This window comes from Battus philenor, unplaced genomic scaffold (assembly GCF_028537555.1).
Source record: "Battus philenor isolate CCGP_79_NKW_IND1 unplaced genomic scaffold, ilBatPhil1.0.hap1 SCAF_16, whole genome shotgun sequence".
Lineage (NCBI taxonomy): Eukaryota > Metazoa > Arthropoda > Insecta > Lepidoptera > Papilionidae > Battus > Battus philenor.
In genome coordinates, this window is record NW_027181678.1 from 10485361 (window position 1) to 10512835 (window position 27475).

The 27475-nt window shown below is 31.5% G+C and overlaps 1 protein-coding gene across 3 annotated transcripts in view; it reads right to left on the bottom strand.

Annotated features, from left to right (window-relative positions):
* LOC137919152 (supervillin-like) overlaps positions 1-27100 on the bottom strand; it is a 210394-nt gene extending 183294 nt beyond the window's left edge. For 2 of the 3 annotated variants that reach the window (XM_068762132.1, XM_068762130.1), the window contains exon 1: positions 14054-14260. The gene's annotated coding sequence lies outside the window, so the exon portion shown is untranslated. Of the gene's footprint in view, positions 1-14053; positions 14261-27020 lie in introns of those variants that run through there. The other variant, XM_068762131.1, reaches the window with a different exon arrangement.
* Positions 27101-27475: the final 375 nt, after the last annotated feature.

The following is a 27475-nucleotide window of genomic DNA, read 5'->3' on the forward strand; positions in this document are numbered from 1 at the left end:
TTTTACAAAAAGTAAGAAGTATTAAACAATTTCTTAAAATTTAATAAAGCTATACTTTTCTATTAAGATAAAAATTCTGTTAGCTGTAATGTAAACTAATACCTGCAACGGATAGATTATCTATATATATTGTAATATAAGTTAAAATTACTATTTTACTCTTTAATTACAAAATACACAATATCCACTAAAAATAAGCTTAATTGTAAAAGTGTCCTGTGAAATGTAGTTTTGCTAATAATTGGACAGTTTATGATTATAGAAGATTATTTTACTGAACCGTCTACAGCAAGTTGAACCACTTTCTAGTCCCATAATTGACCACTTCATAAGTTGTATAACATCGTTTATAAATTAATTACACCGTATGTTTAACATTTTCCAATAAAAAAGTAAGAGAATTTTTTCCATATTTTTAGATATCATCAAATATAAATGAATGCAATTAAAATGATACTCTATCAGAATATTTATTGATTCCATATACAGTAATTTTCACGACACAACAATCGTACTTGTCTTAATTTACATTCGATACACCAATTATCATCCAAACGTAGGATCGGTACATTACATTGATAAAGTTTCTCTATTGTCAACAACTACTAACTATTGTACCAAAGACCAAAGGCTTGATTTAATACAAGTTCATGACCACTATCGGAACTGTATTTAGTTTTTCTAAGTTTCATTCAGTGGAGCCTCTTTTTATGCGGTCTGATAAGATGACAGCTTTCAAATTCAGTATGTTGATGTGTTTATGAATTGGAAAATATATAAAAAATATAGCTAGCTAGTGAAATTTCTTTGACACGTAATGTGAGGCAAGATACTTTTCATTTTAAAATCAACTATTATGATGGGCATTAACCGGCATTATGTAAGCAAGCCGTACAAATTAAGACTACACACACGACACTCAATCTAGAGGATTCGTTTCACTTACATTGTGACCTATTAAGTGAAAACTTAGAAAATAAATTGGCTTGTCTACGCTTTAATAACCTTACAGAATTATGACTAAACTATATTGTTTAAGTAGCAGATATGATATTACACTAGATTATAATTCGTATGAGCCACATTATTGGATCATATTTTAGCTCCCAACTCAAAAAATAAACTATATCTCTTCTATGTATCTTCTGTCAACGAAAACAATTAAACAATTAATCGTAAAGATCTTTTAAAGAATTCGCAAAAATTTACTGGCGGTTTGGCGAATGCGATAATTGGTAGACTAATTGCACCTTGTTAAGAGTCTGCACTTAGCGCATGTCAACTATTTTTGTCCATCACTAAGCTTTTTCTTGTTGTTTTGAAGATAATACTTGACCTTCGTAATTGTTGTTAATTAAAAAAAAACATCCAATGCTTTCTTTTGCTGGTAATAAATTACTAATACCCAAATTTAAATATTTTATCTCGGACATTATCAATTGTCAAGTAGTAACTAATCTAGCGCACCGGTTAATTATGGTTATTATTTGAATAAGATAACATTTATAAAAATGTACGCAAATTAAATTCATATTTTTATTTATTTTATACTCTTCATTCTAAACGTAACAGATAGACAAACGTACAATTATAATAAAAAGAAGTATAACGGGCGGTTTTATCACCCGTGTGCAATATCTTAAACATAACCGTAGTATGAAAAGAGAAGGACAAACAACGTTTTAGTCCGTGGACCTATGTTTCCACGGACTCAATTTCGATGAAGCTGCACAAAGCCTGGATCGGCTAGCAGCATAACTTCAAATACACAAGCAAACAAACGGCGCGTAGTCGATGTGTACAATATACAACGTTGTTAAAGTTATTTACTGTTGATAGGCTGTAAAATGTATACATTTTAACTTTCAACAAAAGGGGGTACCCATGTTTACAAGAAGCATATGTCTAACAATATACAAAAAATATATGAAGATGTTTTACGTGGTAGTTTTAATTTTTTATTAGCGTTATTAAGTCTCCAATTTTAACATACAAATCTAATCTTCTATTTATTATAAACCTGTAATGATTATTAAAGAAAGAATGATTTTTGTATTATGTATGAAATATAATTGTCAAAGTAGCTTTATTATTTAAGATCATTACAATTATCTCTCAGCTTAAATTTAAGTTTAGGTTAATTTTTTTGATGATTGTGTAATAAAAAAATATCTCTTAAAATTAGAATAATTTATTATGAAACATATTTATAGTAAACATACTGTGAAATAGAGTAAAATGCTTTGTAGCAGAGCCGTGCATAATAAATTTCTAGAATATACAGAGACAGAAGTTTACTGCGTCACTTGGTAGTTTATTGTGGAATCGTATACTTTGACCTACCAGTGAGTAAGACATACACATAAGATATATGCCTCATTATATTCCTTATATTAATATAATAATCTTTAGATTAATATCTACTCGACATGTCTTGTCCCTTGTTAGTAAATTTTTATCAATATTTTTAATTTATCTCTCATTTTAAATTAAAAAATAATCGATAAACATGATAATGATGAATCTATATAAGACGTGTGAAAAGAAGTAATCAATATCAGGTGCTCATAGTTAAAAATAGTTGAACTTTTTCTGACTTGGGTTTAATAAAAACTGACAAACTATTATCGAAACTGTCCATGTTAATTTTAAATGTACATCTCAGGGACTTCTGTTCGCCGTGTGCTTTAGTCGTTCCTTAAATATCATACAACAGGCCATAAACCTGACAGTTTTGATAGCTAACCTATCCATGACAAAGGTTATTTCAGTAGGGAAATAAACTCAACCTGAGCTACTTAACAGTTAGTACAAAATTAAATGTGCTAAAAATGAACGATATATACTTTATTATTTAATTAATTTACTACATGTATTAATATTTCATCAATTTTTAATTTAAAATCTTTTTAATTAAATATGAATCAGAAGAATCAATAACGCGTAATTTTTATTTGCATAAAAGACGACATGAACAACTAATTAGATCATCATAACAAAAACCACAGTCTCTTCTACGAAATCACTTTAAAAAAAACCACAAATAGCAATGATGACATTGCCACCAGTTATGACAAATATTTTACATTAAAACTTTATTTCTAATATACATTTTAAATATGGCTAGACCAATTACGTTAAGTGTTTAATTTCACATTTTCATTTAGATATTTAAGTTTCTTATAAAGACAAAATTTGACAATCTGTGAGGAAAATAGTAAAAATGACACTACTCTTTTCTCATACAATTCTCTAAGTTAATTAAAACTCCCAAACATTACGTTTGATGATAATCAAGACCATTAAAAAGCGTGTTAGGATGATGAAACAACAAAAAATATCGTATACTATAAAACAATACAATAAAAATATAATGACATTATCACTAAAGTGTGTGAACCAAACAGAACTAATTTATATAAATTGCTCTTGTTTATTATTAAGACATTAAATCAATGTATAAAGTGAAACATTTTTATTTCTTTTTTTTCTACATCATTCCGACAAAAAATTACTTTGACTATAATAAACACCATCATTATATCAGCAACAGGATGTCCACTGCGGCATAGGTGGTCTTTTGCATAACAGAAAATAGCCAATTGGATCTCTTGTTAAATGCGGCCTGTATAATTATAAAGGCGATTAATGGTTGTCTAAAAGAAATCATTGCTTACACTTCTTTGTGTCTTGATATAAAATAATAAACCCAATAAATAAAGCGTGGTCGACATCGCGTGAAACAGAGAAACAGTGCAACATGTATTGCCGACCTCAAGCCTATAAGTAACGCTAACGCTATCAAATTTAGCGCTATTTTTTAATAGAATGAACAATCTGCCCGCGTGACTTCTCATAGTCTGATTCGCACGTCGGCGAGATGCAACAATAACATGTGACGACTGCGACGAGATCCGCATAGCGTACATTGAACGCTACGTGATGCGGCGGATCGACATCAAATTAGTTTATTCATTCTCATTTACAAATCTAACCTGAAACACTCTCTTCAATAACACTTTATAACCGGGAATTGTTTATAAATATATAAACAAAACATTTTAATAGCAACTGTTAGGTTGTAACAGTTTCTGAATCTTAAAGACATGGCTGTATCTAAAACAAAACACAATAAGAGGCAAAATGTTTAGAGATTCACTGGATCTGGACGGTATTTCAAAGTCCCACCACAACAATACAAAGAAGATCTAGATCAGCATGAACTATTATTGTTTAGACCAAAGGTCAACTCAAAAGTAGAATATTAACAAACTTGCGCTTCTTCGTGTTCATGTTGTCGGCGCGTGTGTGTGTTATTTTTAGTAATATTTATGGCGACTATAAAAAACGATGTATAAAATTTAAACAAAATAAATTAAAATAAAAGATCTGTATAGTATGCAACCACTTGCTTTCCTAATAGAAAACTAAGTTTATAATATTTTTTATTTTAATAATTAAGAAAGAAATAGAAAATATCTAAAGCTGTGAAAACTGTAAACTATGGCATTATTTACGTGTATATTAAAACGAATGAAAGTAAAATTATGTTACTATTACTGTAGAAAACAAATTGTTAAGTAAAGTTTCGTAGAATAATTGGGTCGGAGAAGTAATAACAAAATAGATCAATCAAAGTTACGGTAGCGTTCTTGTCGAGACTTCAGAAAATACCAACGAAGACGTGTTCTAAATGTGAAAAGGCTACACTACACACACGCTACATACGTTGTAAATAAATTGTGTTACATAAGTAACACAAGTCATCCAATCACGAAGTTGGAGCTTGGCAACAAAATGATAAGCAACAAATTGTTTATTTGTTTCAAACTTTTCCGTACAATCAAAAGATATTTATACATCAGCCGTCAACGTAAAGTGACAAGCAAACAGAAAATTTGCAAGAAAATTGAATCGGACAACATCAACTTCAAATATATTCACGAGTGAACACACAAAACTGATTTACAAACAAATCATATTCTGCTCAACATCTTGTCTCTGCGGTGTTGGAATAAATTATATTAACAACAAAAACATTGTTCCATTGTCCTAGATATTCTTTTGCACATTATTTAGATTTAGACATTTTATACGTATGGATTTGAACGCTTAATTTTGATGTAAGTTTGTGGTTTTATTCTAATTAGGTCATGTCAACGGCTTTGTGAACATAATAAATATTCACCATTAAACCCTTCAACAATCACTGAGAAAGCAATTTGTCAATCTGCATAATAATCTAGCTGCGTCATTTTTTTTTTTGTTTTATTAACGTAATCCTTCTTAATAATATTTAACAGTATTTTCACTGCTTGGGAATGAATAGTTCTTACTACTGTATTAGAGTAATTTATCGTTGTTCTCTTACATATAATAAAGATTGTGTTTAATGTGGGCACTTCCCTCGTTGCCATGTATTTTAAGTGGAAGAATTTCATTATGTCAGGAGCCCTTATGGCATTCTTGTCTTGTCTTGTGACGTACACGGGCGATCTCCATAAATAATCCAAAGTGGAAAATTATGCTAATTATATATTATATATATTATAATTGAAATAAATAAATATTTTTCATAATTACGAGTAAATTAAAGTCTTTTTTTGAACGTGTGATTATAACCGTAAAAATAATATAAACGTTTTCTATTTTTTCGATAGATAGTGATAGCATTTGGTATTTGCCAATTGAATGTCAAGCGTAAACAATTCCGTAGACAGCCTTTAGTTAAACTACAAATGCAAAGAAAGCGAGGACCATAAAGCGTATATTGCATCTGTTATTAAATAAACGCTGAACGGCTGAGCCGGCAGACGACCGATTTCCAACCGGACGAGAATGGGCCGGCATTTCACCGTTATTTAAATTAAGTAGCATTTACGGGCACTCGGGGTCGCCATTACGTCGTAAGCAATCATCGTCGAATGGCGATAACACGCGCGAGAGGCCAAATGACTAAAATTTGAAAGCGCTTTGGCTTAGAAGCGCAATAAATTATCATGTTAGTATGTTAGCTTCACAATATTTTACCTTTAAACATGTCTCATCACAATGAGATACCTACGATTCTCTACAATCTTTGCTGAGCATTTCTTTCACTGTTTTCTATAGATAATCACCAGGTGATATTGAGTGTCAATCACGAACCAAACTATCTACGATCATAGATACTGTTGTATACTAGTACTGCAATTTTTGCATTCATTTTAGGGGAACCGGGAAGTAATGTCGTTTATGCGCATGTCGATGATTAATTGTCATTTGGTAACTCATTACGTACTTGGAAGGCGTTGTATACTAGATAGCAAAAGGTTGTTGATAACGAAGGTGAAAATATGGATAAAAAAAATGTTATCGTGTGAATTAAAATTAAGAAAGCGACATTACTTTCCGGTCCCCCAAACATATACTGTTAAACTAAACTACATCACTAATTCAGTAGACACGAAAAATTATATAGCGTCGACTTTATTAATGAGTTTTATGTAATTGTTTATAGAAACCGATAATTTGATCCCACATAGCTATAAAACTAAATAGCGATGTCTGTTCATTTATTTTTCACGGGGGAGTCCTAGATGGCATACCCTTACGTTACTTTAACTAAAACCCAAAGACCCTTTGATTCTACTGCTTTTGCTGAGATGATGGTTTTGTCTATCAATATAGTGTAGAGCGGAATCCTCATACTATTCATAAAAAAAGTTGATTTATCTGACAGGGCACCACGAGGTCTTAATATACACGCTATAGAGCATGTCCCAATTTTTCGGACATGGTTGACTCTTCCCCAATTTAAATATCTCTATCTACGGTTAAGGAGCTGTGACGTGGTACCCAATGCCCCTTATTTACATATATTGCTTAAAAATGCAATTTTTTTTCAACATTAATCAAAAATACATCTAGATGATGTCAACTAACACAGTGATTATTAGATATAAAACTACGTAACAGATATCAAGCAATGTATTTGCCGCATGTCACGTGACACACAAGGCGTTGATTGATAACTGATTTATGTTTATATTAATTGAAGCAAACTTAATGAACCAATACTATCATCAAACGACTTGAGCGATGGAGGCTAATAATAAATGTAAACAATTGAACATCTCATTATATATTTGTAACAAAACCTGACTCTGTTTATAAGAAAGAGAAAACATTGTTAATGCCTTTAATTATAGAGTCAATACCAAACATAAGTGACTAAAATAAACTTAAAACTTTTGTTCACATTAATGACAGTATTGTTAATGATAGTTCAAGTCGCACACTTTTTTATATACTGCAACAGCCTTTATTGATATTGATTAACATTGATCAAAAAATCCAGAAAAAGCAAAAACTCATAATAATTTTTTATTTATTCCTGTCAAATTAACTGCTTTATAATGATTGAATATTATTTTTAGTGGCTTCAAATATAAATAAAAAATCGGTAAAACGTAAAAAAAGGTATACAAAGTGATTGGAAATAGTTGCAAAATCTTTAAAGTTGTTAATGTATAGTTGATTGGCCAGCAGAAAGATTTAAACTACCATCCCTATTTCTAATCTAGAGTGATATGAAGTGAACATTGAAATAGGTTATATTATTTTTTGTGTCTATTAAAATCCGACTGGCCAATAATTCTAGTAGCACCATCTGTATAGGCAGATAGTAAACAATAATTATTTTTAATATGTAGTTATCCGAATTTTAGAGACGTCTCTTACATCAATACAATCACATCATGTATCATTTCTGAAACCATGTATTTTTGGATACGATATAACACACCTATAATCAATTAGCATATACGGTGGTATTCGGTATTTTTATATTTTTGAACTAGAAATATAATTTAATTAATCTGCAAAAACCTATTTTACGTTTTGGATTAATATAATACACTAATATTGGTATCACTAAATAATATTTATTTAAGCTATAGTTAGTGACAATTCATATAATGTACACGAACAATTGAAGTTGATGCAATAAAATCACAAGATTGGTTCACGTGGTCTGTTGATACTCTAGTAGTATTTGCTTGAACTTCTCGAAAGTGAAGCGAAGTGAAACTATTTCATGTGGAACGCTGACACACCGCAACGATAACGCAACGTGTCAATATTTGTAAACCTCACGTGGAGGTAAACATGACACCGAACGATACACAGCCTCGACTCTTCTATCTATATCTAAGATATTTCACGAACTGACATGTACTCGACGTACTCCATTTCCACAAGAAACTCGATTCTTTAATCTGACTGATAACATTTGTAAGAATTGTGTCTCAGTTCATTCTAATCTTTACTGATTCGAAGTGATGGCCTTGTCTCCTACATAGGATAAATAAATCTCCCCATAAATTCACTCTAATGCATTGATGTATAATAAACTTAGTAGTAGTATTTTGTGATTTCTTTCATTAGAAACGGGAAGGCCGAAATGCTACTAAAATTTGAAAAAAAAACCTTGCTCGTAAAACATTGATCTCAAATTCACATTTTAATCAATAAATAAATTATTAACTGTGAAACTGTTTCTATATATTATAATTATAATTTTAATTATTGTATATATGTTATAATTAATTAGTCGTTATATACGGTTATTAATTACAATTTTTTTACTATTTCCTATCTTTATAATTCATGTACATTATTTTACATCTTGCTTACTAATTTATTACTAGTGTCTGTGTGCGACTTGTGGCAGTACAGTCGATCGAGACAGCAACTTTTTTTACAAAAAAATATGCAAAGAAAAATTTAAACTTATGGACGACAAAAATGTAGCTAATTAGTCGTATTCTTATATTCACTGAGTAACTTGAGTCATAAGGGGCACTAAAGTTTGCTCCACTAATTATAAAAATGAAATCAGAATCCACTCTTAAAATTTTTAAATCCAATAAAAAACATATTACACACGAAATATGAACGTTTTTATAAGATGACGTAAACCGTATTAATTATGTATGTATGCTAAAATGAGATTCTTCCAAAACTATACTTATTATTAAGGATTATCTGATGGATATAATTAATGATTATAACAATAACACTCAATTTAAAATAAAAAAAAAATTCTAAACTCTTCCATCGACTCACTCCGCTAATTTTTAAGTTGCATTACAATAATATAATACTTACATGTTACAAAACGATAACGATGTTTACAAATGAATAGTAAATACTTCGCGAGTTGTCCGCAAATAGAAACCAACGAACCATTATGTGCAATTGACATTATTTGTGCTTATGTCGATGTTTACAAAACAAAACAATGGGCACTATTGTCACTGTCAATATTTATGCCAGCTTCTATAATTTTTTTATTGAAAGTTACAGGTGCCCATAAGGAATATGAAAGCTTTTAAATAAGTTTCGCAGAACTAATTGCTTCTGGCAGGAAAAATTGGTAAGGCTCGACAGCAAAAGGACAGAAGAGCAAGCTGAACCAATGAGCTAACAAGCTTTCTAATAAATTCTAAGCTTATTTTCATTTTGGAAACTTGTTATTATTACTTCATGTCTTCCACGCTGCGCAACTCTCTTGGAAATTAATCACGTGAGAAAATTGTTTTCATCATAGCCACCATCATTGCAGCCATAGAACGTCACAGCACTGACCTCCTCCGCAGATTTTTGATGGGACCTATAAGAAGCGGTCTACATCCAGCGTCTTCCAATGACCTTAACGATGGAGGAGCATAGGACACAAGGTAGATAGACGACCTTGTGTCCACCTTGTGTCATCTACGGAACTAAGGCCTCAACAGTCGTCTGTTCTGTGTTCAATGTAGCCTACCCATTACCATTTCAACATCATAGCCTATTAATAACTAATATGAATAGAGAAAAATAATAATCAACAAATAAAAAACATTGCATCCACCGCTTTACTCTATTTTACTTCTTCCGACTTCACCTTGTCATTAAAAAGAGCGCTTAACATTCTTGCTTAGCATAAATTCTTGAGCCTTAAGATAATCTGAATCTCGAGTATCCGAGAGATATTCTCAAGCATACTGCATAGTTGCTCAAGTCATTTACGGTACTTGCATCTCTTCTTTGGAATGGAATGTGTCGATAAGAAATCTTTAGGATACTAAAGTAAAGCTGCATTGTTTATCATTTTCATAGTCATTATTTGAGCCGCAGGACGTCCACTGCTACACACGGAGCCTCTCCCATATATTTCCAATAGCAGGACAGTTTGGAAGAGGCCTCCGGCGTCTTGTTAAAGTCTTCAAAATACGTATAGTGTCAAACGCTTGTCGGTCCGTCGTTTCACTCCAGAACCTTCCACTGCCATTTCTATTTCTCCGGAAGATGTCCATTTGACACTTTGCTGGAATTCTATTTTTATTTTCACTGTTTCTCTCTCGGATTATCTTAGATACTTTTTTTGTTTTTAATATAGTAATAAGTGGTATATGTACTTAATTATTTTTATTACGTTTTCATGTTATATGCATGTTTTTCATTAAATTTGGGACACATAAGCAAATACTTTCTAGTCGGTGTATTTTTACCTTTTATACAATACTTAAATATTATTTTTTTATTAGCCGTAATCATTCGCTGTTAACAGGATCACACATAGACAAAAGTAATGAGCACATACAAAACAAATGATCCGACGAAGACAGATAATGCATTGTACACAGCGGAGTGAATCGGAGCCAATGAGTCAGAGAAACTAGTTCTTTAGTTTTCACTGGAAGAGCAATAAGGCTACAAAAATCGCAGCTGCATGAGCAACAACCGGGAACATGTTTTATGTTGATTGTATGGCGGTGCAGCGCATTGCTGTCGTTATTGGAATTGTATAATGTCCATTTAAATACTTCATGCGTTTTAAGGTTTTATTTTATTTTTATTTAAGTCACAATAATCTTCTATAGTTTATTACTTCGTGTGGATCAATAGAGAACAGACGGGAACATGGTCAGAATAATTAGCTTGAGAAGAATACCTCCCTTGGCTAAAATATAATGCTTTTCTCCTAATGCCAATAATAAACCTCTAAAACAATCCTAACAAATTGTTTAAGAATTATAAAAGGTATTTTTTTTATATTAAATTCGAAAGGCATTCGATGGTTGATCTTTTGTTTTGTAAGTATAATTTTTCCTGTCCAATACCCCAGTGTTTACCGATCGTAATGAGCACAAGGTGTCGTACATCACCTTTTTATTTTTACGGCGAACGGCAAATAAAAGTAAAGCTGGACAGGACCGGATTTCGTCGCAAGCCTGTCTTACCAACTTCGCTTAATACGAAAGGTTGAATTGCGCCAAAATCTGAGTCCAGCCCGATTTTTGGCGCAATGCACCGGACACTGTACGGTTGACCTCAATAAGACTGTTTTTATCGACGAATTTGTGGTACGATAACATACCGCTACGTTCCGTTAAATATACTTTTGACAGGATTAATTAATTATTATTAAACATGACTGTTGGTACATTTTTAAACAGAATACATACATACATGTGTTCAATAAATTAACGTCAAGTCGTAATTGTAGTCGAAATCTTACCCCAGGAAATTAAGTACAATAATTCCTTATTTGTACAGTTACAGTTACATGATTCACAAAACATCAACAGTTGTCAAAAAGTGCTATTTTATTTTAAAATCAGATCGTTTCTTTATGAGTTTCTGAATGTTGTTTATAGAAGTATTACTAAAGGTAACATGAAAGTGAAAAAAGTAATAGTAAATAATTTATAGTCATTACAATTAAAAGATTATTAAATAGTTCATAAATTAGAATGAATGATTTTTTTATTTCAAAAATATTTGACGTACATTTTTTTAATAAATTTTCTTGAGTTATCCGCTATCTGACTTTTCATTCGATTTCGTCTTGATATTGCTTTATTGGACACTCCTGAATATATTGAGATGTATAGAAATAAGTTTAAAAATACAATAGCATATGTATATACATCACAAGTAAATGTTTAGGGACACTACAAATAAATGTATCATAGTCATTTCAACTAAATAAGATAGATTATTGATATTTTTCATAGAGATGTTCAGTAAATAATTGCGTAATAAGAGATCAACTTTGAAAAATTCCGACATACAATACAACTGTATTCATGCAGTAAAACGAAGAACGTTTGTGATGCTAATTCCTCAATGAATAAATAGTTTGAACAATATTATTTTACAATAGCTATGCAAATAACTCAAATCTCTCAAAATGAGAACATCAGCGCGGATTTTATCTAAGTAGGACTGACGGATATCTCTGCGAAGTGAGGTTATTTCAAGTGGATGTACGAGGAACTCAAAAACAGATTCACACTGAACAGCACGTGATTCATGTTACACCGGATCACATATATTTTTAGAGATGCGACCATTGACAAGTATCCTAAAGATGACCGCTTGATTATTGTACTTCATTGTTGATTGAACACTTTTAAGTTTTCTCATTATCTTTACCAAAAGATGATTAGACGTTTTATTTTAATAACGTCAATTAGCTAGTTTATGTACACTTTTGAACAAGTAGCACTGGCAATTTAAAATTTTATAAAGTACATTCGTTGATTCGAGAAAGCTTTTGATAAATATTAAATTTAATGAATTACATTGATTCTAAAGTTTTTCTGGATTCGTATCAATCCGATAAATGGAAGTTTCAATAATAAATGTACAACGGAGCTGACGTTTATTTATTTATTTACAAACGCACGCCAGAAGCGCATGCATTAAGCGGTACAATCGTTATAAAAAATTTACTGCTTGTTTGAGATGTATACAATATTCACAATATTTATGATGTACAACAACAAATAGGTGAGAAAAGCTTATATAGATCTAATATACAGTACATTTGCACCTTATATATTATATAAGAAAAACAAAATAATGTCATTAATCAACTATATCTAGTAAATGTGTCAATGGTTCTTTTCGGAACTTGCATAGCGATTTTCTAACGATGACGTTGCAAATAACAGTTTTGTTTTTTCAAAGAAATATGAACCGAAATGTGTTCACAGTTGAAGAATTTGAAGATTGTAACGTTACAACTATTTTGAAACTATACATATAATTATATATAACTACACTAAATCTTTCTCACGTAAAACAAAAGTTGTATTTTACGCTGATGCTCAGTGAACAGCTGATCATTTTCTGCTTAGCTGCCACATTTGTGCTTCCATTATTCCATTTTTATATATTATAGCATACATAGACTTTTTATTATAAAGATCGCTGTCAATAACGCACACATATACAATAGATAATTACTAAGACTTTTATGAATTGTAATACTTTATTAGTTTAGTAATTAACTTTGCTTTAATAATAAAAAATAATATCTTATAGAAATATTTCATTTAATGTCTGAAAGTTGAAATCGATAGATATCACGTCTGTAGTCTCTTCTAGAGGGTCGACGTTAAAATACATCTCTTTACAAGTTCGTCGACACGTCTACTTAAATATTCTACACATTTAATCTCCACATTATGCATAACCCTTAAGGTCGTCAGCTGTATTTATTATAAAGTTAACGATAACACGCGTAAAGCAAATGACGTTTGTTCCATTAACACGGGCCAGTGATATTTCTTCAAAACTATTTGTAACAAAACAATGATAATTGTAATTTGTGCCTTTTTATTTTAATGATTTGCAATCTAAATAAACTTTTTTATTAGGTCACAATCTAATATACGAGATATATAAATTACTACATTATTATTTTAAATACAAATAAATGTAATTAATTAAAACCAATTTAAATAATATTGTCATTCAAGACGAAACAAATGACCGACAGTATGACATTTATATCAATTTATATAAATTATTTGAATTAAATTTATTTTCGACAGTGTGAAATGGACGAAAGAAGCCTGCAAAATTAATGCACTATTTAAGATGGCAATAAAAGAACAATGAGAAACTTTACTTAAACTTTAAAGACTTTAGTGTTTAAGTTTAAAAACAAATCAACTTAAAACATTAAGGTTATGAAATTGAAAAGGTCAAGCGCAAACGTTGAAAACTTATTCACCTTAGGAACGACGTTGAAGCAAAAACTAAAGTCCACAGCTCTTGAGACGCACACAACCGTACACAAACACTGCACGCACAACGTATATGTTACCCACTGTGGATACAGGATAGCAGACGGCTAAAGAGCAGAGTAGGTTTCAGAACGCACCTGTTAGCGCGACGCGAGAATAGTAACTGGCCGACAAAGCGGCCCATTAGTCTCGGTCGGAACACGTCACGCGGAAGCCGGTTCTGCTCAGGGCATCGGTGATTTGAGAGAAAACCTGGCGTCGATCGGAAGCAGGCGCATTGTAGCCTGTTAACTTGATCTACCGACTGCCACACAAAGGTGCAATAACGTGACGTCGTTGTAATTTTTTTATGCAAAGAAACATTATCATATTATTACGTTAAGTTAAAGTTTGAATTGCTTCGTTACTACATTGTGTATAATTGAATAAATATGACTCGATCGTTTGTGATTTATGCGAATTATAAAAAAAGATTAAAAATACATTTCTTTATGATTTTTTTAGACTCGATAACTAGAATAACAACTCATATACCTTTAATGTAGTGACTGAATAAAATATATTGAATAAATAAAAATGAATCGTTTAATGTGTTGCACGTCGTGAAAGACAAAATTGGCCATTGCTTTTTTTTTTTCAAATTTTTCTCGTGGCAACTGAAGTCAGTCATATTTACCAAAAATATAATAGAATTTGCGCTCTCTAGTTTTTATTAGGTGTTCGCGCTGTTAGCTTTGTGGGGCTGTTGCAGCTTCGACAGGCTTGCGGACCTCCAATCGCGAGCTATAATTTAAATTGCTCTCTACTAGTTCTGCCCGTTTCCGTGTACCATGGATGTGATGTGGCGGGTCTGTTTGACCTTGTACCTGAGATACACTGTTTCTTCGTTCCTCCGGGCGGTGTTAGGGGAAGGACTTTTCTTTCCGTAGCTGTTGGTTGGTTGCTTCTGTAGCCCCCGTTATTGAAGTGTCCATCTTTCTTAACGTATCTAGTACGTGTTATGGTTTATGCTGATCGCCTTCTTGCTCTTGAGAGTTATAGCTAAAATTGGTGCGAAAAATAGTAAAAATATAATTTTTCGTTTTCTATATGAAACACATAATTAATCCCTGTCACTTAGCTGTTAAACTTTTAATGACAATCAAAACCAAAAAAAAGAGAATAAAAAGTAGGATGTGAATAACATATTGCGTATTATAAAGTATAAAAAAGAAAACAAAAATCAAGCTATTACAAAACCCTCCAGTTTATCAAACAGAAAACTTATTTGACGTTAAACAAAATACTTTAAAATACATTTTATACAAGTTTTGGCAGTACAGTCTGTTAGAGCAGCTAGTATTACTAATAAACACTTGCTTGTTAAATAGATTAATAAAAATAATAATTAAGTCTCTTCCACCACCTTCCACTCCTATTCGGCCAAAATTCGTAACATAAAAAAGCATCTGATTTTACAATACGCACGCTTCTAATTGTTATTCACGAATATAATAGTGTGAAAGTCACATAAACTTGAGCTATTCGTTTCACGCATAGCAAATTCCATTGATTACCGTATCTGCCAAGTTCATCTAAGTACCGGAACAGAAAAGTTGCACACAAGAGTAAAGACGTAAATATATAAATATATATACATGTACATGCGTATATATGTATAAATAAGTGTTTTCGTATAAATGTATGTATTTACTAATATATGTATGTATGTATGTACACCCTAAACTGCCCACTCCTTCATGTCTCTCATCTCCATCCAAAGGTTGTCTGGTAGAGACCGCCTTGAGCGATAAGACCACCTCTGTATAATTGTTATTGTTTAGTTATTATCTATGGTGTACAAAAAAGTGTAAACAATAAACTACTTTAGTACCAATAATTTACGTATAAAGAATATATTATCATATATTAGCTCTCCTTCGCCAGAACCGAAAACTTTATTACCGTCCTCTTACACCCCTTGTTGCTGGAATTTAGTAGAATTCTTATCTGACCTCAGCTCGGCGAAAAAAAGTTTTACTAAATCTTAAGTCTGCAGACCTGACGGTTTCAGAGATGTTGTTGAGATGGTTTCAGAGATGGATTGCAACCAATTAGTACATAAGTAAATAAGTGAAAATCATGTATAAAGGGCGATTGGTTAAAGGATAGAGGTACAAAGCTTAATTATACTTAATTACAATCAGCCTATATGAAATGATCTCCCTCAAATAATTTTTTTGTTTAAATGCGAAAGGCCAATAACTTCTGTCGTATACAGGTTGATTGGTTACATATGTGAAAGCTTCAAACGGGTTAATTAGCTATCAATTAATATATGGTACAAGCTATCCAATAATCAATGGATTCAGAAATAGCAAATAACGTAATGATAATACTGTATGGTAAGTACCCAAGCGTTTTGAAAATTTTGATTATTTTTTTCGAATATAAAAATTATTATTATTTGTTATCAGACTCGCAGGCTTGTTACTGTTGAAATTTATTGGGCTGTCGCACTCAAATAAATAATTGTTTCAGTGTTTATTTCATACAGGGTGATTGGAATTAGATGTAAAATCTTTAAAGCTTTATCAAATCGCCATGCATATATAAAAGGTATTTCCATCTATATAATAACTCATTGCGACATCTCTGGGACCATAAGACCCGAAGACTTGAAATTTGATAGGACTATTCATTTCGCCGAGTACAGCTCAGCTAGGGATTCCACGAAATTATAACCAATCATCCTGTATTTATATAAGACAGTGTCATAAAAAGACGCGTAGGAGATGTTAAGATCACCATTAAAAATATAAAACAATTCTTAAGCGTTTTGAATAGAAAAAAAATTGAAAGCAAAAACTAATATAACATATGATTTCACAAGAAGGACATTCACCTAACCGTAACTGATACGCGGCAACCACAGCCCACATTTTAATTCGTCACATTGACATATGTCAAATTTCTTAATATCAGTAATGTTATGAGATATAATTTTTACACATCAATACACGACGCTTAAAAAATGCTGTAAATATGGCGTCTACCAACATGGCTTCTCAATTATGAATATATTAATAAAAAAAGTTTTATATTTTTTTAAAGCCAATGTCAATGACGTGTTTGTATTCACAATAAATTTAATAAATAGACGTCTAAATTATGATAATTAAAAGATTTATTCAAGTTATTTACATGACTTACAGCATCGCTCAATTAAGTTATAGAATATTAAAATTCTTATAATATCTAAACTATTTAATAAAGGTAGAAGCGAATCGATACATGGGCGTATCCAAGGGCGAAATATAGAATTGTCGGCAATAATCTTACATCTTCAGTAATTTTTTTATAAATCTTAAAAAAGTAAAAAGATTTTAATGACGTTGTTTTTAAAATATTTTATGATTCGAAAGAGATTTTAGTGTAATTAATTCTTCTTCTTTTTCAGCGGATACGCCCACTGCAAGACATATATCTCTTTCAAAGATCGTCACGACGACTGTGTTTGCGCTGCCCGCATCCAGCGACTTCCTGCGACCTCAACTATGTCGTCGGTCCACGTAGTGGTGGCCCTACCCGCGCCGCGTCTACCAGAACCAAAACGGCCGTCGGCTGCACTGCCACTCCAAACGAGCAATTCTTCCAGATACCTTCGTGACTTTGGGTTTTCTGCGGATCTCTTCATTTCTAATTTGTCTATATTAGTATTATTTATTCTGATAAATGATATAAATTAATTGTATAAACATATACCAATTCCTAATACCTAATAATTTACCATAAAAATATAGTTGTTGTTTGAAAAACCGAGAAAAAGATTGAAAGAACAGGACGTATACTGTAAATATTTCTAGAGATTATGACAAACTACGCTAGCGTTTATACTATACATACAAACACAAACTATGAGTAAATTGACTATTATATTGTTAGACAACATGTATAGAAAACATTAATACAGAATCTTTAAATTGCAACATTTCTTACGAATAACGTACCGGAGTCTCTGAGAGAAATTTCAAAATTGCATTAGCAAAGACTTGAAAAGATTGTCAATGTCTTAACCCGCCTTCACGTAAGCCTTTTACGTCAGAAAATGGCTTCGCGGACCTAATAAGAAGTCAGTAACATTTCTGACTATACGAACCAATAACACCGATCCCGAACGATAACATAAACGAATACCTGTAGTTCCTAACTTTACAATTTAAAACACAATCGTTGCGTAAATAAAAAAAATTATTACGTTTTCAGCATAGTTACTGTTTACAGTATAGTATATTATTTACAATATACTATTGACCCGATTTAATAGTTTTACTTATAATTAGAATAAAAACTTAAATAACAACTAAATATTATGTACAACGACTTTTTGTTTTATGAAATGTACGATAATTTCCGTTGTAAACCAGACCGTTGTTAAAACTTTTTACGAACAAAAATATTTAAATAAGCAGATAGGAAATAAAATGGCAGACGTCCAAGAATATGTATCAAAATGCATTCGAAAGTACGAAAATCTGCAACTTGATTTGGTACGTTATAACGGTTAATATAATGTCGGTTTATGTAATATCAATAGCTCAGCGGAAAATCTTGAAAAATATGTTTAGACATCTCAATTAAGAAAAGTCTAAAAGTAAATTTCAAACTGTTGCGACACTAACCTCCTTTATCAAGAGTCTTTAGAAGTTAAAACTTAAATTGGGAATTATTGACAAAGTAATAAATAATCAACTATGTTTAGAGAAATAAATTATGGCAAGAACACTTGCAGAGTACCACAAGTAAGAGTACACAGTACAAAATCAAATTAAGTCTGTCATTAATAATAACTAAGCTATACGACAAGCATTACAGAATTGTAAATATATAAAAATCTTTAAGTCATCCAATAATAAAATAAAAATATATATTCCCCCATAAATTCCCCGTATGACTGTTACCGCACGATCTCGTTACGAAGTTTCCGGACAGCCCAATATATTATTACAAATTTATTTCGCCTCAAGTTTATTGGCTTACTTTTATATACAATCGAGGAATACAAATTAGTTGACCTTAAATCACACTTTCATTGATGCGGCGCGGCAATCATAGAAACAACACGCTTCAATAGACGCGAAGGAGAAATAAGAATTAATTTAACTGTTATAAAAAACACAATCAACATATTTCTAAAGTTTGTAGTGAGTAAATTGCTAAATTGTTGTTTTATATTTTCTTGCATATCAATTTAATCACAATATTACTACTCGTCAAATCTTAACATTCATCAAAAGGCATATGTTATACGATTCTAGCTTTGAATCTCGGTTTAGCCACAAATGGAATCTGCTTTTAAAGTTTGTACTATATAGATATATAATTAATCTTGTACAACATAGATATGAAACCGACCAATATAGTCCCCACCTATCTGTTAATAATGCTATACGATTACAGATCAATCATTATCCTTAATTGAACTACACCATAAATATCTATTTATTGATTTTTTTTCGAAATTCAGAAAGTTAAAAAATTGCTCTATATCAAATTTTACAGCCGAATCAAAACTATGAGATTTGCTGGTAAAAACAATTAGTTTAACCACAGGAAGATTGATTCTATTTCTTTATTTAAATTTTAACTAAAAGTAAAAATGTATGATTTATTTAGTTTCATGTTAATAAATGGGTTATCTTTCAAGTATGTTACTGTTTGATTTAGTGATTTAAATGTAAGTATGCTTACAAGTAACGTAAAGCTTTTATTTGCTACGAGGTAACTTGTTTTCTTTTGTGATTTTAGCTTTTTTTAAAAAAATCTGTAAATTACTCAAGTACCTCGACCGCTAAACCGCACCGTCCAAGAGCGAATAATTATTACCGTTATCTTACCAAGGAAGACATCAATCCAACCGCGACATTCGTTATTGAACATACAGGAACTGTCTGCCCATACCACAATTAATCTATAGCCTTCATCGCCACACAAGTTATCCGGTACGAAATATTTTTTTTATATTTTTCTTTCTCGATCACAATATAAGTTCAAAACGATAAATATACAAGCGGAACAAGAACACTACAACTGCAATACCAAACGTATGGCACTACGCCAGAAATTTACAATCAACGCCGCTCAATGACAACGATAAACATTTACGCCGCCTTATGAAAAAACAAATTATTAGTTTTTTCTTCTTTATGAACTTTTTAACAAGAATCACGCTGTGCAAGAAATAATTTTAATAATTATTTTGTAACCACATAAATGATAAAGCGTTGAAGATTTAGTGTATTAAAACTATGTAAGTTATTTATGAACTTGTATGTAAGTTATTTGTGTACTTTGCAAGTGCGTTTATAACTCTCGTAGTTTTAACTTGAGGAATAGCATTAGGTATTACATTATTATAAAAAAGTGCAGCTTACTCTGATTCCAGTTCCTGTTAAACTAGGCTCATCTGGCATTTTTTTCATGGTGTACACAAGTGAACACTGTAATTGATACAACGTAGATAATATGTAAGAATAAATATTAGCTCCTGCGATCTATTGTTAGAAATTATTGCTGTACAATAGAACAAAAACTAACACTCGCCAAAGTGATCACTTTATTTATTGATTTAAGGTATTTATGACAAAAAAATCAGTAACGTACACTGCGAAACCATAATAATGTTATTATATTTTAATTGTAATGTATATGTGTACTAAAGTACACGGTATTTTTTCGGCACTCCTTGTTTTTTTTTTTTACGGACGTAAAATAACACTGGTTTGTATGGAAAAGGCGAAGATTTTTATTAACTACTTCCACATTTTTTTTATTTATTTTTTTGTGTTCTCTCCACTGGCACCGTCCATGTCTTGAAACCATTTCCTAGTTTTATGCTGCGGCGCTTTATTTATATTTATGTAGACTTGTAATTTATAGTACATAATCATAGTTTACAAAAAAAAATATCGCAATCATGAATCCGACTCAAAAGACTCTCTATTTGACCTTGTGTTCAAGCTTGGATAAATTGATATCAATATTCTTATTGCATTGTTTCTATAGTCATGTTCTCTTTTGAAAGGCTGAACAAATCGCAGTAAACGATGTACTCGTAATGTGAAATTTCTCTACATTTTACGGTATACTATGACCATTACACGGTAGTTGAGAAGACCGCAGAGAAAATTGAGTTGTGCGTTAACAACGGTACGAAATTGCAGCGGTCGATATTTTCCCGGAAAAGCTATAAACTACCTATTCTACCAAATCATTTTTGCTTAGTTGATACTACCGGAGAACTTTTCTCCGCAACTACACCTTAATGAATGAATGAACGAGCCATTTATTTCCAAATCTTAAAAAAATTTATTTACAGTAATGTTAGTAACGTTTAGTATTTTCCTTAACATTAGTAGTTAGTGTATTTAGTAATGTTAGGGGTTTCTTTTTCTTTGATTTGGACCCCTATTTGGATGAAGACCTCCGGCGTATTCCATGCATCTCTTTATTTTGCCGTGTTCACCAAATTGCTTTCTGAGCTTTCCAAAACATCATCTCTCTATCTTAAGTATAGCCCACCAACTTGTCTTTTGCCAATTAAAAGCAATGTCCACGTTTTATCTTAACAGGTCGCGACATCCCCACACCAACGCCATTTTTCTAAGAGACTGGGTGAAAGCGTCGTGAACATCGTTAATGCGTCTTATATGTAGGCATCTGATTTTTTGGGTTCTTCTTTTTTAGAGTATACTCCTCTCAATTGATTTTTGCGTGGTCTTTTTTCTGCTTTTAATTTTTTTGTTAAAAGTTCATATTTGGCTACTATAGAGTATCACTAGATAACACACAACATTGTTCAGGTTTATACTGTATGTTCCTCTCAGGATTTCTTTCACTGTCCAGAACTTCCTTCAGGCTAAGTTAATACGTCTTTCCACCCCATCTTCACTATTCGCTTTTGTAAATGTTTTTTTTTAAGTATATTATTTTGTTTAACATAGTCCATATTTTTAATATCTATATCTTAAAAATTAGAATTATAAGGTTAGTGAGTTAAGGTAAGAGTTAGTAGATTGGTGGAGCCTCGTAAGAAAAAAAATAATCTTAATACACTGCACCCTTTAAATATAGAAACGTTGATTAAATTTCTTCCGTATCGTCTTCCAGCGCTATCTGAAATAATCATTTTGGCTGTAGAAATTCTGTTGATTCTTCTCAGTCATTATTTTTATTCTGATGACAGCCTCTCGTCCATCCTGAAACGCCTTGATGGAATCGGTAACAAGCTCTCACTCTGTCAAACTTTCCTCTACTTTCTACAAGCAATACGGATCCAGTTATTGACTTCACTTAATCAGACCAGCGGGTAGGTAACATTCCAAGTGGTCATTTACCCGCTACTTTTGCTACAACTAGTAGCTTTCTGTACTCATCTGGTTGATTTAGGAGTCTTATTATAAATAATAAAAATAAAGTTATCTAGTTGGTAATGTAGTGTTCATAATCGAATAAAAACAGCCTCTCAGAATGAGATCCGTAAACGAACGAAAGTAGCCGACAGCGGATAGGCACGAGCACCATTCTCTTCTGGAAATGTGGCACAGTAACATTATACTTTCATAAGAACCTTCTGCATTTCTAGCAGAGATTTACTTTTCGTTAGGGTTTACCTTTTACTCGCTCGTCTAGTACTGGATGATAAGTCGAAATGACCGTTAAAACTTTCTTCACGTCATCGTCTTCAAGAAGATGTGCATTCTTCTGTCTGTCCTACTCCTGCGCCATGACAGTTTTATAAAAGAATACTACTGTCTATCTCTTAACAGCCTTGTTAAGGTCATCAGATTACGCTGGATGCAGACAGTTCCCTATCGGGTCTATCGTATATCTATAGGGAAGGCTCATGTCCAGAAGTAGGCGAACCAACGTCTGAAATGATAAACACAATGTCCACTGCTTCTACCAAGTACAGGCTTTTCCCGATCACTAAACTAGAATCCGTTTCATTTGTCGCGTGAGTTTCTGATCCAAAATATGCTGGTCGGAAATTTTCGTATCTTGTTTAATATATACTTGCTAGATATACCTAAATGAAATCATAATTCTCATATATATTTATATCAACCTGGTGGAATTTTTGATTGATAAGATTGAATAGTTCATAAAGGGGATGGTATGATGGAATTAAAACGACTAGGTTTCCTTAATACGATAAATGTTTTTACACAATACTAGTGATTCAAGCCGCGTTCGTAATTAATATTTATTTTTCTAGCACATTACGTGTGCAGTTACGACACCTGACGAACAAAATGAGGTAATTCCTGACGCCACCGTTGGGCTCATGCAAAAGGAAAAAACAATTGTTAATGAATCACTTTTTTTTTTCATTCTCTCGCCGCGCCTATGATAATAGATTAATTGTCAAAGCTCCATTAACGGATTAACGGCATTACGTTACGTGGTTGTAATATTGAAAGGCTATTTATTGATGGACCGTTGGCTGCAATCTGCGGTGCAACGATCGCAATGGCCGACGGAGCGTGAATACAAACCATATAGTGGCTGTAATTGCTGTTTCCGCCCGAGCGGCATCGACATGTGCTCATTTTCTTAGTTTCTAAAACTCAAATTCGTATCTATTATCTATTTATCGTTCTCGCACCGTATGTTTGTTATTAATCGGCTGAAATGATTGGCTCCTTTATTATTGTTTACGTTGTTTTTTTTATTAGCGCTGTTTGTCTAAATTGCCTAAGCGGGTTCCTAACGAGAGACCGCTTAGAACGACCTTTAAGCTCTGGGTGTTACAATATTTATTTTACCGAATTTCGACACCTCATAGCTTTTGTGTTGTTGAGGCGAGAGGTCTATGAAATAATTGTCTGAAATAGCCACCGAGGGAGAAGTTGGTTGCTTGATTCAAAGTTAAGGAGAAGCAATTCATCATCATCATTTCAGCTGTAAGAAGTTGACTGCTGGACATGGGCGTCCCCTCTAGATTTCTAATAAGTCTAGTTGATAGCAGCCTGCAATTTGTGGGTGCGGCTCCTACGCCGCACTTGCCTTTCCGTGTTCTTTATTCCTGAACTAACACCTCAGCAGCTTGGTATTCTGGATGCTACGTGGCCTGTCTCCTGCCGTTTTCAAGGGCCGGACATAAAGGTTGACAATACATTAAAATCTCTTCTTAAAATCGCTACTGTAATTGTCTGTAAGACCTGTTAGTTTTCCAAACCACCAACCAAAAATGCCAAAAAAGTGAAAAACGCTTATGAAATACAAAAAAGCAACCAGTTTTTTTAAATTAATTATGCACATTTATCTGTCCATGTCATCAACCTCATTGCAAAGGATGTGGCATTCATACACCACAAACATAGCAGATAAAGCCTGGCCTGATAAAAATCCACATTAATGTTTAAATTTTATCAGTAATATCCGGATGATAAAAAAGAAATCAAAAATTAAAAGAAAATTGAAAAGCAATTTATTTACTTTGCCAGTTTATTCCATAAAATAAGTTATTTATTGAAATTAAAATTTAAAAACATTAATGAAACAACACATAAAATTTATGTTTTTTATAACATTAGATTCAGTGCCAAGATGTCAGGCCTGGAATATGACATTTGGCATTCTCTTTGAAACAAGTATTAAGCGAAAACTTACTTTGTAGTATAAAATCAAGAATGAAGTTGTTTTTAATTGATAATAATGACATACTAAAGCAAAGAAATGAGAGATTAAATAAGTTCTGAATCCTAGGCAAAAATGCATTTATACTTATCACCTATGACAAAACATATTATTAATTTAAAAATTTCAGTAGCTGTAGTTATCTTCAAATCTAAAAAGGTGTCTTCAGAAATTTGTGAGCATTAGTCTGCCTTTTACAAGAGAAACATATTACCAGTTAAATGGTGTCACCCTCAATTCTGAGTGTAGCTATGATATGGCTATGATATATGTATCATATGCTGACAGTGAACAACCAACCTCCTGAATTTTTTACATAATTACATACAAAGTTTTTTAATGTCTACACTCCATTTCACTATTATTTAACCAATTTCATCTAATTACTATGCCATACAAATAAGTTTCAGAAATTCCCTAAAAACAATTACATCAACCTGAGTCTAAAATAAACTACCCAAACAATGTACTATCACTGTGATAATAGACGATAAGATAAATTGATGTCCTTGGCTTTTATCCGCATATCTCTATATGGTTTTAAAGAATTGACAGCTTTGAGATTAAAAGAGAACACAGAAGAGATACCACACAGACCAAAGTAATAAAATGTGAAAAAAATGGCAGCCACAATTGTGAACATAATGTTAGTTGTATAATCAAAAATCTATTACTTTCTAGTGTTTTTCACCTTGTTACATATTTGAAAAAAATTGAAATATGTTTACTTAGCAATCTTAGAACAGTATTGGGCAATATGCTCATAAATGGCAACCCTTGTATGACCATTTATTCAGTCCCTTAAGATACCTTTTCTATTAAAGTAAATGGATCATTACACAACAACTTCTTTAAAAAATACAAGTCATTTCAGAAATAAATTATTGTATAGTGTGTAAAAAATGTTGCAATTAATTTATGTATGATAGGAACATACACAGTTTTGAAAATCTGGAATATCTACTTCTATTTTCTTTATCAAAAAAACACTGAAAAGACATTTAATTTTTACTAAAATATATTTTCAATGTTTAATAACATAATTAGTAAGTTTTTAAAATTACCTAGTTGGGATTTATATATTATTTGGAATTTATTATAATTATTATTAATTAACACTACTATTGTAATTCATATAAAAGCAAAAAACTTTAAAACATTATAAAAATGCATCATAGAACATTGTTATGAAGAGATATTACATCTATCCTTGATGTCGACTGTGCCATAAATAAGATGGAAGACCCCAGAAAGACAAAGTTAAAAATAGAAATAGGGATCTTGTCAAATAGGCAGACAGGTTGGATTTATATTTTCCTGTTCACAGTTACTCTTATGAAGATATATCTTAAAAAAAGTGAATGTTCAAAAAAATATTAATGACATAAAAATAACACTTTATATTAGTATTATAGCTCCAGGACAACATATATAAACCAATTATTGACTTGGCTATGTAGTTATTACCAGGTTGACACACTGAATACCTTTTTTCACTGTAAATAATCAGGTAAATATTAAATTCATAAAGTCTCTCCAGGATATGTTAATAGCAGGCTATATATTTAAGCACTGCTTGAAACTGTCATTCATTTTTAACTAGAAACAAAATTAGTTGATAAATGAAAAGCTCGAATATTCTACATTGTTAAACCCATGATCAAATTTATAGAAGTTATGAGTTACTTAAAGTGTATACAGATACAATGTAAATTCCTTCTTAAATCTACTGAATGATGTCATTAAAAGAATAGTGTAAAATTATTCAATATTCAAGTCACTACTGTGAATGACTGAGATGCAATTTTTTTTAAATGTGTTAGTGAAATTTATAATCATAATCAAAACATAACCATAATGAAGCTGTTTAAAACAATTTTGTAAGTAGTATTTTGGAATGATAATATTCCTGGATCATTCCCTGGGGATACTAAGAACATAAAATTCTCGAAAATATTGTAGTACATCTACTTTGAGTAAATTAATAGTAATTTTTTACACTTAATGATAAAAAATAATTTGTGTACTACTTGCTTAACAAAAACCTAATGCACACGTCAGACTGCAATATCCATGTATATTCAAACAAGTTTAGGACTTTATATGAATTATAACAAGAGTTAATAAGGATATATAAACAAAACACTGTTAAGCTTAAAACTTTGTTCGTACATAATAAGTTCGGGTAGTGTTTATACTTACAACATGTTGCAACACTTTAGTATCAATAAAACTACTCATAATTCAATAAATATATAAATTAGAAACCGTTACCTTTTTAAAAAAACCGCAGTACAGGCAGGTCAACAGGAACAAAGTAGGTTGATGTTTTGATTACAGTTAAAATTTCACGTGCATTGTCACATATCAACAAGAGTATAACACTAACCACTAATATAATGTAAAGGCTACAATAGTTTCTCTCAAATGTAATATTTAACGGACAAAAGAAAATAATAAACAGTTCGCAAATAATTTTTTTACGTTACGATACAAACACAATCATCATCCGTTTCTTTTGGGAAAATAATTTGACAACTGTTGTTACCAGTGTTACCCTTATTATAAAAATATTTTTAAAGTTATAATAGTCAGCAACTTTCAGCCAGTCACAAAAAATTTCTTAAAAAAGGTCTAATATGATATGTCTATGTAATGGCCATTGAAAATTTAAATTCTATTCAACATTGATAATTTTGAAAGGTTAATTTGCGTTAAATTTTATGGTA